The sequence below is a fragment of the Lithobates pipiens genome, unplaced genomic scaffold, assembly GCF_037356315.1.
Source record: "Lithobates pipiens isolate NorthernLeopardFrog02 unplaced genomic scaffold, aLitPip1_a1.2 Scaffold_1, whole genome shotgun sequence".
In the NCBI taxonomy this organism is placed as follows: domain Eukaryota; kingdom Metazoa; phylum Chordata; class Amphibia; order Anura; family Ranidae; genus Lithobates; species Lithobates pipiens.
The window spans coordinates 185,982,938-186,000,487 of record NW_027507685.1 but is presented as its reverse complement, the minus strand read 5'-3'; the positions used below and the strand labels follow the sequence as shown (position 1 = coordinate 186,000,487).

Sequence of the window (17,550 nt, the reverse complement as noted above, 5' to 3'; positions counted from 1 at the left end):
TTCTGGGTCGCCAGCTTTAGGTATCCTGCCTCTCTATGTCGCCAAGCTTGGTGCTTCTCCGCATGGGTATGCCCACATTAATGTTGCATCAAAAAGTTGGCTGCCGCGTGACTCATCTGTAAGCCAGGGGCCCCATGGGTTGTCAGTCTGCCCCTGCCATCTATGACGAGCCTAAATGATTGCACTTCTACTTCCAGCAAAAAGGTATTTAGCCAATATTTTAATTGGAAATCATAATTGTATGGTTTCATTGATTTTATAATCTTTTCAGTTGGTTTTGATATATAAACAGATTGGCTTGACTTAAAATACTTTTTTAATATGTGATTCGATTTTAAAAACCTTTTTTCTCTATGTAGATTGTAATTGAATAGGTACGGCCATATTTTCTCATTACATACACAGGCTTTGTTTCTGTGTCTGCTACAGCGGTGGTTGTGCAGGAATTGGCTGACATAATTAAAATAATGCATTCCATGTCTGGCTGATAACTTTTCTCTACATATATAATAAGAAAGAAAGAATAATTACATTAACTACAGTGGGCAATCTACAAAATTCTTTATTTAACTTAACAGCAAAAGTATGAAAAATCAAAAGGATTACTTTGAGGCTTAGTTCACTTAGGTGCGGTTAAGCACTGGCATGTTTCTGCGTATTCCAGTGGGCTGACCTATGTGCAAAAAAAAAAAATGGGGAAAAGAAGTCTCCTAATCTATTCCTGAAAATGTGCAACACCGAACTGCACCATGTGTGTTTGCAGGGATTTGGTGGGTGAAATTAACACTTAAAGTGGTTGTAAACCCTTACAACACACTTTGACCTACAGGTAAGCCTAGATTAAGGCTTACCTGTAGGTCCAAGAAATATCTTCTAAACCTACGCGGTTTAGGAGATATTTGCCGAAAGACAGGCACCGCTGTCTACGGCGTGCAGGCACACTGAGCGCAGCACCGTCAACGACGAAGATGCCGCGCATGGTGGCTCCCGTGCGCATGCGTGGGAGTGACGTCATCGCGGCTTCGCCAATGACAGCGACAGAACAGCAAGACCCACCAAGAACATGGATGCGCCGGACTACAGGGGACAGCGGTGACATCGCTGGCTCCTGTGTCAGGTAAGTGACACATAATGGACTACTATGCGATGTATAGTAATCCATTATGCTTTACCTTTGCAGGGAATGAAAGAGGAAGTAAACTCATCAGGGTTTACTTCCTCTTTAATGGCATCGGCGCATGTCTGCTAAATGGCAGCATGTTTCTCTGTGTGTCGGGAAAGAGGACTTTTTTTTTCTTTTCACGTGTTCCTGCCAATCATAGATTTGAATCTAACCTTTGAAAAACGCACACACAAAAAAACAAAGATATTTTAGGGTTTTTTTTTTCCCCCAAATGAACACAAAACTGTTATATACATACTATGAAGTCACACGTCTGCAGTAATGTTTAGACATTTCTGTTGCTTGTACATTTGGAGTCATTATGCCTGCACCATGAACAAATCTTCCATTGTCACTCTGACAACCTAGAGAAAGACAAAGAAAAACATGACTGTAGATGTAAAACGTTATTGTGAATAATAAATGAAGGTGCACCACCTTAGAAACAGTGTAGAAGTGTCAACAAAATGTTTTAAATTCTGTGCCAATACAATGCTACAGCTGCTGCTAGCATCAGTGTGTGTTCCTGCACCAAGTAAACAATAAAAATATGATGTGTTCGATGCTGCGCTGCCAAGAACCAGTATAATAAAAAATTTAACGAATATAAATACCGTATATACTCGAGTATAAGCCGAGATTTTCAGCCTCTTTTTTGAGGCTGAAAGTGCCCCCCTCGGCTTATACTCGAGTCATCGCTGTCTGCCCGCTCGATCAGCGTGTCGAGCAGACAGACAGCGGCCATTCTATAATTCAAAAGCCACGCCTCCGGCTCCGCCTTCGCCTGTGATAGGCGGAACACTGAATTTCCCAGCAGCCTGTGTTCCGCCTATCACGGACATCGTATCATCCTCGTACTACGGACGAGGATGATACGATGTCCGTGATAGGCGGAACACAGGCTGCTGGGAAATTCAGTGTTCCGCCTTCGCCTGTGATAGGCGGAGGCGCGGCTTTTGAATTTTACAATGGCCGCCGAGGCGCCGACGAAGAGGGCACGGGACGGAGGCAAGGCACGGCACGGGACGGCACGGAGGCAAGGCAAGGCACGACACGGGACGGAGGCAAGGCGGCAAGGCACGGGACGGAGGCAAGGCGGCAAGGCACGGGACGGAGGCAAGGCGGCAAGGCACGGGACGGAGGCAAGGCGGCAAGGCACGGGACGGAGGCAAGGCGGCAAGGCACGGGACGGAGGCAAGGCGGCAAGGCACGGGACGGAGGCAAGGCGGCAAGGCACGGGACGGAGGCTCGGGACACAGGTAGGCTGGACACACACACACACACACACACACACACGGATGGATGGAGACACACACACACACACAGGGATGGATGGATGGATGGAGACACACACACACACAGGGATGGATGGATGGATGGATGGATGGATGGAGACACACACACACACAGGGATGGATGGACACACACACACACACAGGGATGGATGGACGGACACACAGGGATGGACGGACACACAGGGATGGACGGACACACACACAGGGATGGACAGGCATGTCTCACCCTCGGCTTATACACGAGTCAATAAGTTTGCCAGTTTTTTTGGGGGTAAATTGGGGGCCTCGGCTTATATTCGGGTCGGCCTATACTCGAGTATATACGGTAGATAAATCACCAATAAATCATGTGTTAATTCAAAGGATAATGACCTTGTGCTCAAATATGACAATCAAGTAAATTAAACATCAATAATCCAATATGGTAGTGTAAAGTTCATAGTGATCCAAACTGTTAATATTCCCAATAGTAGTGATGTAAATACAATTCCGTGACTCAATAATCAGCATCAAATATCTCAGAATAAGTGCTTCACTTCACACACTATGTGCCACCCTTGTGCCCTGTGGCCTCTCACCTCCAGGTTGTTGTGAATTCATTAAGAAAAAAAATAAATAATAATAATACATTTAATATTTACTGTCAGAGAGGTGAGATTTGTTTAGGCCTCAAGAACAAATGAACCACGATTTTGCTATCATTGAACTGTTACCCTTTTGGAAAACGTTAACGCAAAATACATGATCTCAGGTTTACTACATCAACTATTGAAAACTTTTACAAGCATGCATTGAGACAGAAACTCGCTGGAACAATGGTGTATCTCGTCACAAGACAAGGAGATATTTACCTGGTGTTAATGGATAAACAGAAGCAACAAATAACAGCCATGAAGACAAAAAGGTTAAACTATCGTGTTAGAGTAGCTAACACAACTCATTGTGTGAATTCTTAAAAACTGTTTGGCCAAACAAAAGTCTCAAGCTGACTAAGACTGACGCCGCAATAATTTTTAATTCAAGGAAGACTTAAATAAAATAAACCTATTGTCCTAAAGTCAACCTCAATATGGACTCAGATGTCAATGAGACAATGACTAAGATACGAAGTGGAGATCTACCCCAACAGGGCAAATAAGACACCTCCTTTAGAAAAGTAAACAATGGGATCGTATCCTGAATGTTCAAAGTTCATTTGAGACACTGTAAGGAAACATTGAAAATTGTGTATATTTTTACATCATGAATATACGTATATTAGAAGCAGGGATATGATATCTTACTATAGTACAAATGTCTCAAAACATGGTGTGAGAGGAAGATACAAATCAGACATATTTCAAAAATACTTCAAGTGATTAAAACTGTATGTGATAATTGTGGGTCAACAAGGAGATATTGTGGTTTGGTTTCTAGTGATCTAAAGAACTTTGTCATAAAGAAATTATATATGAAAGTGTGATAAGTAGAAGTGTTTTAGCAACAAATTAGTATTATGAAAAACATATAATCATGATTATAACTGTATAAGAATTTAACCTATGTTTAGATAAACAAATATTGATTGGATACCCGAATTATACATGTATCCATATAGATAATAATTGTATGTGATATTGTTTGATATATATCTAACCTGGGTCCTTTCTAAATGGACTAAAGATTAACAGATATACATTGATATACATATATATCACCATTTTATGCAAGTGATTATTCAAAATTATGTTTAGCGTATTTTATATTATGCCATCATTCCTGAACACTCAAGATATATTCATTAGAACATATATAAACAACGAATGCATATTATAGAAATAAAAATATTAACTTAAAGAAATAAAACACCAAACACATGTGAGACACCTGGTGGTTGAAGGTGCTATTACCTTAAAATCACGAGACTACTGGGAAAGGTGATCATTAAGTCTGCCTGCCAATAGGAAAGGGACACATACCCTCTGGGCAGAACTTAGGATAATTTTATGATCTTTTTGTTTAAGAGGATATTTAAGAAACTAGAAAGAATGGAGAAAGAAAAAGAAAAAAAAGAGAAGAGAAAGCTCGGAGGAGAGCTGGGGGAGAGAGTCAGGGGGAAGCTTAGGGACCCCCCCCCCCCCCGAGAAGAGACACTGGAAGACTCCCAGACAGACTGACCCTCATGCACCATGCATGAATACACATTTTTACATTCATGAAGATCCCTGCTCCTTGGAACTTGGAGGTGACACAAAGTAATTCCTCTGTAAGAGAATCCATGTTGAAAGTCACGGCAGCCATCTTAAAATTCCTGGTAACCAACAATCCACACTAGTAGCCAATCGGAATGGGTAAATATACCACATTGATAAGTATATGTTTATCATCTATTCTATGTTCTCTTAAATATTGATTTTTTTGAATATTCTATTATTGAAAATATTTCTCCCGAATCAATAACCGCCTTTTAGATTTTTCTCTAAATTAAATTTTTCATTATAAATTTCTTTTTGCATAGATGCCAATTTTATTGATAAACAAATGTCTAATTTATTTCACATTGTTAACCACTTACTTACCTGCAGTATAGTAACGGTTGGACGTGTGAAATACAGACATTCTGTTTAATTGTCAATTATCAAAAGGTTATTGATTCTACCGAGAAGTGATAATGGGGATAATTGTGTCCAAGGTACTACTACGCCCAGTTTGAGGGTGTTTTCATTAATTGTCATAATGATCAAGTAATGCAATCTGTATTTTAATATTTCATGTAAATATTTGTCTTTTGTCAACCAATAAATGTAACTATTTTGTATGATCACTCGTCTCCGTGAATAAGTTTCACATGTATAGACTGTGTCATATAGACTGATTCTGTATCTTAAAAATTTCTTCGTTAAAAATTACTTAGTAAATATTGTGCGGGAAATTGTCCTTAAAAAGCACAACAAGGTTGATGTCATATAGCATCTATAGGATTATCCTCTTAGGTTGAGATGGTGGTCACCTCTTCTTACTCCTCTGACACTGTGATGTAATGCATAAGGCGAGCAGGGGCAGACGCGGACCGGAAGTGATGTCATGCAAAAGCAAAGCCCTGGATTTTTCGTAATGTAGCACATTTAAAACTTTTATTTTTTATTCTAGGCACTTGGGCAGCATGAATCCAATTTATTCTTACAGGTACAGTATTCCCCAATACTGGATCCCATAGGTAGTCCTAATGGAGAGCCCCCTAGAGGCAGAGAGGAGTAAGAAGAGGTGACCGCTATCTCAACCTAAGAGGATAATCATATACATGTTATATGATATCAACCTGGAGGTGAGAGGCCACAGAGCACAAGGGTGGCACATTGTGTGTGAAGTTTCAAGCACTAAGGCCCCTTTCACACGTGCGGACCGTCAGGGTCCACCTGCCATTTTTTTCAGGCAGACCTGAATGGACGCTCCATGTGCCTTTATAGAGCGATGGATGTCAGCGGTGACATGTCCGCTGACATCCTCTCCGCTAAATCCAGATGGATGGAAACCCTATTTTCCATCCGTCTGGTGGATCAGATGAAAACGGATTGTCAGGCTGTCCGTTTTCATTCGATCTCCCCATAAAGGAAGGTGGAGATCCAACAGGTTTATTTCTGCACAGTGAGCGTAGATGGACCTGTCATCTGCCAGCCCAGCGGGGATCAGCGAATTGATCCCTGCTGAGCAAGCGGAGTCCGTGGAAACGGATCCACATGTGTGAAAGGGCCCTTACTCAGATATCTGATGCTGATTACTGATTCATGGAATTTTATTTACATCACTACTCTTGGGAATATTAGGACTGTTTGGATCACTTTACACTACCATATTAGATTATTGATACTTTATTTAGTCTGAACACACACATGATTTATTGGTGATTTATCTATTTACATTTTTTTCAAAATATCGGAATCGGCTGTTGAAAGCACTGTACTAACGATCCAAAAATCAGCAGATCATTCGGACAAAATTTTCTTATAATTTTCATATCATGTGTACGGGCCTTAAACACATCCTTTCTCTAATGTTAAAATGCGATTGTGACATACACACTTAGGGGTTGATTTACTAAAACCGCAGAGCTTCCAGATTTTTTTTTTTGTCAAAATTTAATTGAATGAGCTGAAGTTAGAAGCGGCTACCATGTAGAGCTGCGCCAGATTTTTCACTCTCCAGTTTTAGTAAATCAACCCCTTAAACTTGGTTCACACCTATGCAGATTACAGTTGATGTGTTTTCCCGATGCCTTTTGCGTTTTTTTTCCCTGCGCATTTTTGAGTCGTTTTTAATGTGTTTCGCGCTTTTGGGAAGTGTATGTTGTCATGTGGGAGAAACCAGCAAAAACACAGCAGAAAAGCATAAAAAAAGGCAAGCTCTGCGTTTTTTTTTTTTTGTATTTCAGTGTTTACATTGAAGTCTATGGAACCAAAAACGTAATCTGGAACGGGCATAAAAAGTCCCTGATCCTTTCCAAAAAATGCAATGGTTGAAAAATGCAGAGATGTGAATGTGACCCTTAGGAAATCATGTTGACATGTACTGTGAAAAATTTAATAAAAAAACTTTGTTAAAAAAAAAAAAGGAAATCATGTTAAATGGACTGTAGTACCAAGTGCCAAACTGAAAACACTTTGTTGCAACAAAATGCATAGGTGTGAACTTAGCCCTAGGGTCCTTTGAAACTAGCATTCTGATCAGGTCTACCAGTCAGCTATTCAGGCGGAACTTAACAGAATCTCAGTGTTAGCCTATAGCTAGGCGGATGAAAACGGACATGCATCTGTTTACATCTGATGACCTCCAAGTCCGTCTAGGTCTGAAACAAAACTACAGAAAGGTTTGCATTCTTTACACCTCACAGATTGGAGACAAAAGGATGCAAATGAATGCACGTCTGCTCCGGTTCCGATAAGGTCTGGTTTTAACCACTTACAGACCGCCCACCGTCGTTTTGAGTTGCTACTTTGAAGAGGAATACCGTTGTTATGGTACCAGATATCTACCATAACCTCGGTATCCTCTTCTTCAGCGGGCGATCGGCTTCAAGATAAAAGTGGTCTCTGTAGCGGATTTGCCGCAAGATCACTTATCGGGGGGAGAGGGGCCCCCACTTCAGCCATTCTCCGTGCCGTCGGTAGTGGCGGAGGCAATTGGATCCTCTACCAGCCTCCACCATTACTGGACCAATACTGCTGTAAATGGTATAAAAAGTTTGTATCAGAATCCAATGCTGATACAAACTTTTTATACCATTTACAGCGGTATTGATCTAGTAATGGTGGTGGCTGTTTCTTACCCCACCAATCTGAGTCCTCGCAGCAAAGCAAGCCCCGGTTCCTCTATGTCAGGGATCCTCAAACTACGGCCCTCCAGCTGTGCAAAACTACACATGCCATGAAGCATTGTAAAACTCTGACATTCGCAGACATGACTGGGCATGATGGGAATTGTAGTTCCTGAACAACTGGAGGGCCATAGTTTGAAGACCCCTGCTCTATGTGGTTTGGCTGCTTGATGGACTTGGAGGATGCATGCCTTCATGATCAATGAGTATTTCTGACCAAGTCATTCCCTACACATATATGCCCAATGTGAATTGTTTGCCATGTAAGTAAACTAGTTCATGTTCAATATCACGTCGTGTTAATGTACTGCATGGTTTGCCGTTTAGCTTCTTTTTTTTTTTACTCTTTTGTAGAAATTCTATACCCATCTGAATTAATAACATACACCTCTGAAGAAGGACTCCTAGTCCGTAACATGTAAGGTGTTACTGTATATACATTGTGTCGATCGCCACCAATCCTTCCTGCACCAGGATGGTGACTAGTCCATAAAATTTTATTATTCAGGGTATTAGATATGGCTTTTACACTTCATATGCTTTGTGCTTACATGTATATTACTGATATTTTGTAATAAAATGTATACCTTTTTACTCTTGGTTTGATCTGTCCATAGGGGGGGGGGGGGGGTCTTTAGTTTAAGACCACCTTGTAAAAGTGGGGGAAACTCTGCTTTAAGTCCGTTAACAAAACACAGCATATCTTTGGACTGAGTGGTGTCAGCTCTGCACATTTTCTTTTGCTAAACTATTTACACTCTCAGATATCTATAACATAAAGGCTAATCATTCGGTAGTCCATGATACAAACTAGGAGGGTTTTTTGAGTTACACAGGCAGAGTACAGCATAAAGGACATGTCTGAATTTCTGCCACAATAAACTTTTTTTTTGTAATTATGAAACAGAACACAACAAAACACTTTCCATGGTATCAACAGGAAATCAGGAAGGCGCATATCAATGACATCAGATCACATTCAACTTAACAGGGACATAAACACTGCAGCCCTGCTCTAGGACGGCACCTCTCTAATGTTTCACCCTATACAAATTATATATTTTTTTTTCACAAAGTCCAGCAAACAAATAAGCCACTTTTAAAAATGAAAACATTTTTTCTTCCTGAATTGGATTTGAAAGGGGTCCTGGCCAGGTATCAATTAACCACTTCCCAACCAACACACATACAGTATATATACCTCCTCGGGAAGTGGTGGTGATATTAGGATGATTCCTGCAGCTGCAGTCATCATGAACATATCATTCTTTAGCTCCAGCAATACCCTTTTTGGTAAAAGTAACCTGAGCAGAAAACAGCTGTTTGAGCACGTATACAAGCGGGTGAAGGGGCCACCATTCCCGCCATGGAGCGCTGCCATTTCTGGGCTCTGCCGGTCCCACCAGGAAGCCTGGGACCGCTGTTGGCAGTTGCCCTGGCTGACCAGAGAGATGAAGGGGGAACTTCCCCAATCATCACTATGGTGTTTGAAACCAGAAGCAACAAGAATTTCATTACTTCTGGTTTCGGCTGTTGGTTTACTAGCCATTACTGGGTAGAGGAGGGCAGGACAGAGCAGAGATCTGGGATCTAATAGACCCCAGATCCCTCTATAAAGAGGACCTATCATGTCCCATGCTATCATATTGGATGTTGTTCATCACTTGTGATATCAATAAAAAAAAAAAAAAAAAAAAATGTTTAACCACTTCAATACAGGGCACTTCTACACCTTCCTGCCCATACCAATTTTCAGCTTTCAGTGCTATTGCACTTTGAATGACAATTGCACGGTGATGCTACACTGTACCCAAACTATATTTTTATCATTTTGTTCCCATAAATAGAGCTTTCTTTTGGTGGTATTTGATCGCCTCTTGGATTTTTATTTTCTGCTAAACAAAAAAAAAAAAAAAGACATCAAATTTTGAAAAAAACGTTTTTTTTTGTTTCAGTTACAAAACATTGTAAATAAGTAAGTTTTCTCCTTCACTGATGGGCTGCACTGACGGACACTGATGAGGTGGCATTGATGGGCACTGATAGGTGGCACGGATGGGCATGGATAGGTGGCATTGTAGTGTAACGTAATGATGGATGCCAATCAGTGCCAAACCATGCAAGCTAATCAGTGATGCCCATTGTGGGCATTGACTGGCATCCCTGGTGGTCTAGGGTGGCATACCTGGTGGTTGAAATAGATGGACCTGTTCCTTTTTTCAGCCTATATAGCCAAGTAGTTGGTTTACTAAAACTGGAGAGTGCAAAATATTTTTCAGTTCTGCATAGAAACCAATCAGCTTCCAGTTTTTTTTTTTGGTCAACTTAATTGAACAAGTTAGAAGCTGATCAGCTACCATGCAAAACTGCACCAGATTTCCCCTGTATGTGTAAACCCAATTACTAAAATCTCATAAGTTTCAGACTAGCTCTCATAAGTGCCCATGGAACTACGAAATCTAGTGCTACCACTGCTGCCTCTCCCAGCTCTGTACATCATTATTAAGCAGAGCGGTGTAAAGGAAGGGAAGGATGAAGTATGAAGATGAGTCAGAAGCTAGTTAAAATTTGCACACCAGTGTGCGCTGGGATTCGGGTCCTATAATTGACTGGATAGGAGAGCTGCCCCAATGTGCAAGAACCTGTAGGTGGCTGGTATGGTACAGCACTGACACTGTATGAAACTTAGCTTTAAGCTATTGATGTGGCATTTATAAAAGTACCTAACCCATCTTATTTTGCAAAGAACAAAACTCACCTTTTCATGATCTGGATCAGGATAGTTACATATTCCTTTCGGAAAGATGGACCGGATTAAAGCCTTAATATTCTCTGGGTATACATAAGTTGGATATTTTGCATATTGTTGTCCTAGTCCTGTAATCCACTAACAGAATAAAGAAACAATTATTAGGTAACAGAAAGAAAAGCATGAAAGTCGATGTAAAACCTGTGAATGAGTAACACAAAGGCTATTTAGGGTCAATAGTAATATGGAAATGTAAACATATGGAAATTAAGTCTTAGTCTAAGGCAGCTCATAGCTGATGACCAGATTCCCCCTTTCACACATTTGAGATGGATGGTGGAATCACCCCCCCCTCAATCAGAACACACTGCTCAGCATTGATGGCTATAGCCGGCGGCGCTGACTGAGCAGCATTTATCTGACAGGGTAGTTGTACAGAAGTTCATTTGTAGATCGGCTCATACTCCCCTACATGGAAGTATGGGGAAGCAGGGTGGAGTTTTATTAAGTCAGGGGCAGTTTTGGGCACACAGATTTAGCAAATAATGTACTAGGTAGTATTCCCCTGATTGATAAGTGTTCGAACATGCAAAACTTTTAAGCATTGTCTACTACCTTAATTGCAGCAAAGAGTCACTAAATTGGCTGTGGTGTCTGGCAGGGCTATGAAAAATCCTTAGCTCAGTAAACTGCCCCCAAATGGAAGTGGATTGTATGGAGTTAAGCTTTAACAGTTTTTAATCAAATTTTGATACCAATTACTCTCTACATGATTTTACAAATGTAATTATGGGGTAGTTGGTAGGAATTTACAAGTCTACTCAATTTCCTCTTTCAACTCTACTATACCAATACATAGAGGGATATAGAATGTAGAATGCAAGAGCCAACAAGTCCATAATTGTATGCGTTATATAGTCAGGGAGCATGGCCTTCCATTTATAGCATGTTAGGATTGAAGACCGCACTGGACTGACTCAGTCGCTGTTTGTGGGCGGGTGATGAAAAGTGGCGAGTAGGAAGACTTCACTTCCAATGATTTGTGCCCAAAAGACCGATAGCCCTTTTGGGGCCTGAGCTGCTACCTCTGGGTATGGCCTTATGGTAGGTTTCCCCATGTGAACTAGGAAGAGTAGGTAGAAAGCGTAGTTAGAAAGGAGCGCATGGACTACCTATTTTTTTCTACCTACTCTTCCTAGTTCAATTTATAGATAGCCCAACAAGGTTAGGGACCAATTCTAACCATTAAGGTGCATTGGCGGCATAGCTCCTAGACTTTGTGATATAACTTTACAAAAATGAATGCTGTTAGCTTGCAAAAGAGAACACAATTTACATGCTTGAGCACAATTTCACCTCTTTTACATAACATTTACCTCAAACACATCAGTTATTACTGCAAAAAATAGTACAACACAAACCGTCCTTGACTACCACTGGAACAATTCAGATAAGGATAACACACAAACAGGTGACAGTGTTTCCTTGCATATCTATTAGCCGTGTGCAAAAGGAGGTGGTCTCTAAATATTGTATATGACCCAACAGAAAATAGCAGTATAAACACTTTTAGTCTGAATCAGATTTGTAGTTACTCAGAGCAACAAGCTGTAAGTATTCTGGTGTGTTTGTATTTTATATAATTTTTTTCATTGTTTTAACTGTATTTATTGTTTGCTAATGTAAAGTTTTTCATGCTTTTCTCATATAAGCTCTTCTCTTTCTGCACTATAACTCTGTGCCTCGAAATATAATTGGAATTTACGTCTTTAAAAACGTATCTATTTTTCTCCATCTATCACCCCCACATGTGTCTCCAAACAATTCTAAAAGTAAAAAAAAAAAAAATTTTTGGTGGTGTCCGACTACGGCAACACTTTTGTTCATCCAGTTTGCAGAATTGTTTGAAATCTTAGTTTCCAGTTACAGATCTCAAGACATATTAAGACCCCCATGTGACCTAATTTATACAAGAACCCAGTCCCCCAAAAATTTAACTTTTTAAGATAATACACACACACACAAAAATGTGTAGCACAAGAATGGGTTAGGTGATACTTTGAGAAGAGGTTGATGATGTTGCTTGGGGCAGAGTTGTAGATGTTGTTGTTGTTATTAATTTGATTTGTTGGGCGAGTAGAAGTGGAGGCATTGGCAGAAAGGGGTGGCAGACACTGAGCATTTGGAAAGGTGGATAGCCTGTGTAGAGGTAGGCCACTGATAATTGAATTTGTCAAGGAAAGGGATAACAAGGGAGTGAACTAGTAGCTTGGTTGTTATTTGGTTAAGAAGGGGTGTATTTTGGAAATGTTAGGGAAGTGAAGGCAGCAAGATTTGGACAGTGATTGGATTTGGGCCTGACAGGTCAAGATTATATCTGGCATTAGGGGGAGGAACTGAGAATTGTATTTTTGATCTTGAGAGAAAGTCTGGGGAGAGGAAATATTGTGAGCTGTTTTAGAAGTTGTGTGATATTTATACTGAGTGTCAGCAAATTTGTGATGCGCATGGAGACTGAAAGGCTAAAGGTGCAGGGTAGAGAGTTTTGGGTGTCATCAACATAGGGCTAGTATTGTTGGAAATGGGAGGTTACCAAGGGACCAACAGAGGAGGTATAGATAGAGAATAGAAGGGATCTGAGGACAGAGGGGTAACCCTATGGAAAGAGGAAAGCAGCAAATAGAGTTGTAGGTGATTCCGAAAGCACTTAGGAGGAGAACCATGAAAGAGCAAGGATTTGGAGGGCAAGAGAGTGGAGTTTTTTTGCAGAGGCACCAGTGGTCAACTGTATCAAGAAGTAAGTGGGAGCAAGACTTGGCTAATATTGGTGGAGACACATGGGCTCTATGCTTGCAATCTATACCCAGGAGTTCAGTCTCTCCTTCTCATAAATTATCACAACTGTTTATATTACACAGATTTTACCTTACACCAACGTAGCTATTCCAATGGGTTCGAAGAGAGTCTTCCTTATGTCCCAAATGTGAGAGACAGGAGGGTGATCGGATTAATTTGCTGTGAAAATGACCAAAACTTTATAGATACTGGAAGGGGGTCATAGATACTATTTCCACTGTATTAACACTAAAAGGGCAGATGGATCCATTGGTTTGTATCCTGGGTGCAATTAATGAGGCAATATACCCTGCTCCACTATATATCACAATTGTTAGCCCAAAAACAGATTGTTAGGTTGTGGTTGTCCCCTCATGCTCCTACAGTCAAACAATGGATTGATCAGGTTAACTCCCTTCTAGTGCGTGAAAAACTAACACCACAGATGAGCACATCATAAACTTTACTCCATATGGCAACCCTGGCTTGAAACTCCAGGACTTGCTCCTCCCCGCTCCTCCCTCCCCCCCCCCCCCCCCCCCCAAATTATACTAGACTGACTGTTACAGATGTAGGAAATTGATATATCATCCTATAGCTTGGATATAAGCTGCTCAGAAGATCTCTGAAGTGTCTCTGTTCAATTATCCCAATTAGTGAGGTATGTTCATTAATTATGTAGGGGAGCGGAATCAGCGCATGTAACGGACGTGTTGTCAGATTAGAAATGGTACTTTAGTTTTATTTTATTTCCATTTTTTTAATTATATATATATATATATACACATATATATACACATACATACACATATACACAGTGGTGTGAAAAAGTGTTTGCCCCCTTCCTCATTTCCTGTTCCTTTGCATGTTTGTCAAACTTAAGTGTTTCGGAACATCAAACCAATTTAAACAATAGTCAAGGACAACACAAGTAAACACAAAATGCAATTTGTAAAGGAAGGTGTTTATTAAAGGTGAAAAAAAATCTAAACCATCATGGCCCTGTGTGAAAAAGTGATTGCCCCCTAAACCTAATAACTGGTTGGGCCACCCTTAGCAGCAACAACTGCAACCAAGCGTTTGCGATAACGTGCAATGAGGCTTTTACAGCGTCCTGGAGGAATTTTGGCCCACTCATCTTTGCAGAATTGTCCTAATTCAGTTACATTAGAGGGTTTTCGAGCATGAACGGCCTTTTTAAGGTCATACCACAACATCTCAATAGGATTCAGGTCAGGACTTTGGCTAGGCCACTCCAAAGTCTTAATTTTGTTTTTCTTCAGCCATTCGGTGGTGGACTTGCTGGTGTGTTTAAGATCATTGTCCTGCTGCAGAACCCAAGTTGAGTACACGAACAGATGGTCGGACATTCTCCTTCAGGATCTCTTGGTAGACAGCAGAATTCATAGTTCCTTTTATCACGGCAAGTCTTCCAGGTCCTGAAGCAGCAAAACAGCCCCAGACCATCACACTACCACCACCATATTTTACTGTTGGTATAATGTTCTTTTTATGAAATGCAGTGTTCCTTCTACGCCAGATATACTTGGACACACACCTTCCAAAGAGTTCCACTTTTGTCTCATCGGTCCACAGAATGTTGTCCCAAAAGTCTTGGGGATCATCAAGATGTGTTGTGGAGAAATTGAGACGAGCTTTGATGTTCTTTTTGCTCAGCAGTGGTTTTCTCCTTGGAACTCTGCCATGCAGGCCATTTTTGCCCAGTCTTTTCCTGATGGTGGAGGCATGAACGCGGACCTTAACTGAGGCAAGTGAGGCCTGCAGTTCCTTGGACGTTGTTGTGGGGTCTTTTGTGACCTCTTGGATGAGTCGTCGTTGCACTCTTGGGGTATTTTTGGGCGGCCGGCCACTCCTGGGAAGGTTCACCACTGTTCCATGTCTTCGCCATTTGTGGATAATGGCTCTCACTGTGGTTCGCTGGATTCCCAAAGCTTTGGAAATGGCTTTATAACCCTTTCCAGACTGATAGATCTCAATTACTTTCTTTCTCAATTGTTTCTGAATTTCTTTGGGTCTCGGCATGATGTGTAGCTTTTAAGGATCTTCTGGTGGACCTTACTGTGTCAAGCAGCTCCTATTTAAGTGATGCCTTGATTGTGAACAGGTGTGGCAATAATCAGGCCTGGGTGTGGCTAGAGAAATTGAACTCAGGTGTGGACAACCACAGTTATAGTATGTTTTAACAAGGGGGCAATCACTTTTTCACACAGGGCCATGATGGTTTGGATTTTTTTTCACCTTTAATAATAAACACCTTCATTTACAAATTGCATTTTGTGTTTACTTGTGTTGTCCTTGACTATTGTTTAAATTGGTTTGATGTTCCGAAACACTTAAGTGTGACAAACATGCAAAGGAACAGGAAACATACATACATACATACATACATACATACATACATACATACATACATACATACATACATACATACATACATACATACATACATACATACATACATACATACATACATACATACATACATACATACATACATACATACATACATACATACATACATACATACATACATACATACATACATACATACATACATACATACATACATACATACATACATACATACATACATACATACATACATACATACATACATACATACATACATACATACATACATACATACATACATACATACATACATACATACATACATACATACATACATACATACATACATACATACATACATACATACATACATACATACATACATACATACATACATACATACATACATACATACATACATACATACATACATACATACATACATACATACATACATACATACATACATACATACATACATACATACATACATACATACATACATACATACATACATACATACATACATACATACATACATACATACATACATACATACATACATACATACATACATACATACATACATACACATTTCCACCTGTCAAATGCACTTTCAAGAGTCTTGTATTAGTTGATGTTTGGCCAACATTTTAGACATTGTTCAGTATGCTGGAAGACACACAAGCATTATTTTGTAGTTTTGGGTCACACCCCAAACACTGGCTACTGCTCACTTTTTCCCCCAAACATTACCCAATAGTAGACTGCAAATTCTCCTTAAAATTTTAAACTTAGCCCAATTCTGCTTACATTTTATTAGGATGAATGTAGTTACCAGTAAATAAGAGGGTACTACTATTTTTCCCAAATCATGTACTTACCAGCCGTTTTTGCAGCATCTTGTATGCTTTTTTACGTCGTAGTTTGTCATTACTCATTTTGGCTGCCTTCATCAGTATCAATGTCACCCACTGGGGGGCGCTAAGGACAAAAAAAAAATGTATGAAAAGAAAGTTACCCATTTTTACACGGATGCGAACCAGTAAATCTACAGTATAGAATTTTGCGTTTGGATTTAGTTTTGAACATTTTCAGAAACCCATGGGAAAGCGCTGTCTATATTTTATCTAGAAATGAACACCTAAAGCATTTTCAACCTGTAGGAATCCATCATCTGCTAGAGATTATGCTTTGGGTCATCATTATTGCACTAGATCTGTGGTCTCAAAACTGTGGCCTGAGGGCCAGATATGGGGCCCTTTGCTCACCTTTATTTAGCCCTTGGGGTACTTTTCCTCCCAATGACACAAGTTATTATTTTTTCCAACAATGGGGCATAATTCCTGGTGGTGACATCAATAAAAGGGCACCATTTCTCCCATTGATACCAATGAAGGGGCACTATTCCTCCCACTGATACCAATGAAGGGGCACTATTCCTCTTAAGCCGCTTGGGTTGGTGTCACATGGTGACCCCGCCCACTTACGATGTCACAGTCCCCATGTGACATCAACCCATGTGACCAACCCATGTGACACCGCCCCTTGTCCCTATACAAGTGGCCGCGCAGTGCGTCCCTGGCATTGTGGCCGGAGAGAGCGTCGAGTCAACATCTCCAGGAGAAGAAGAAGAACGGAAGGTGGCAGCGGCGACAGAAGACCGGGCCACCACCTGTAAAAGAGCTATAAGAAGGCGCGGTGGCCCGGCAGAAGAACCGAAGAGGGGGACAAGACCCCCGAAGTCGGGAGACCCCCGGAGCTGTGCAATAAAGTATTTTATCTC

The 17,550-nt window shown here is 40.6% G+C and overlaps 1 protein-coding gene and 1 long non-coding RNA gene across 3 annotated transcripts in view; one reads left to right on the top strand and one right to left on the bottom strand.

Moving 5' to 3' along the window:
- Nucleotides 1–546: 546 nt before the first annotated feature.
- LOC143980412 (uncharacterized) overlaps nucleotides 547–17,550 on the bottom strand; it is a 67,228-nt gene continuing 50,224 nt past the window's right edge. The window contains exons 2-4 of the long non-coding RNA XR_013274287.1: nucleotides 16,649–16,748; nucleotides 10,566–10,694; nucleotides 547–1,527 (exon numbers count right to left, since the gene is read on the bottom strand). This is a non-coding gene — a long non-coding RNA (uncharacterized LOC143980412). The remainder of the gene's footprint in view (nucleotides 1,528–10,565; nucleotides 10,695–16,648; nucleotides 16,749–17,550) is intronic.
- LOC143980386 (carbonic anhydrase 12-like) overlaps nucleotides 12,088–17,550 on the top strand; it is a 95,440-nt gene continuing 89,977 nt past the window's right edge. The window contains exon 1 of one of the 2 annotated variants that reach the window (XM_077479000.1): nucleotides 12,088–12,166. The gene's annotated coding sequence lies outside the window, so the exon portion shown is untranslated. Of the gene's footprint in view, nucleotides 12,179–17,550 lie in introns of both variants that reach the window. The other variant, XM_077479001.1, reaches the window with a different exon arrangement.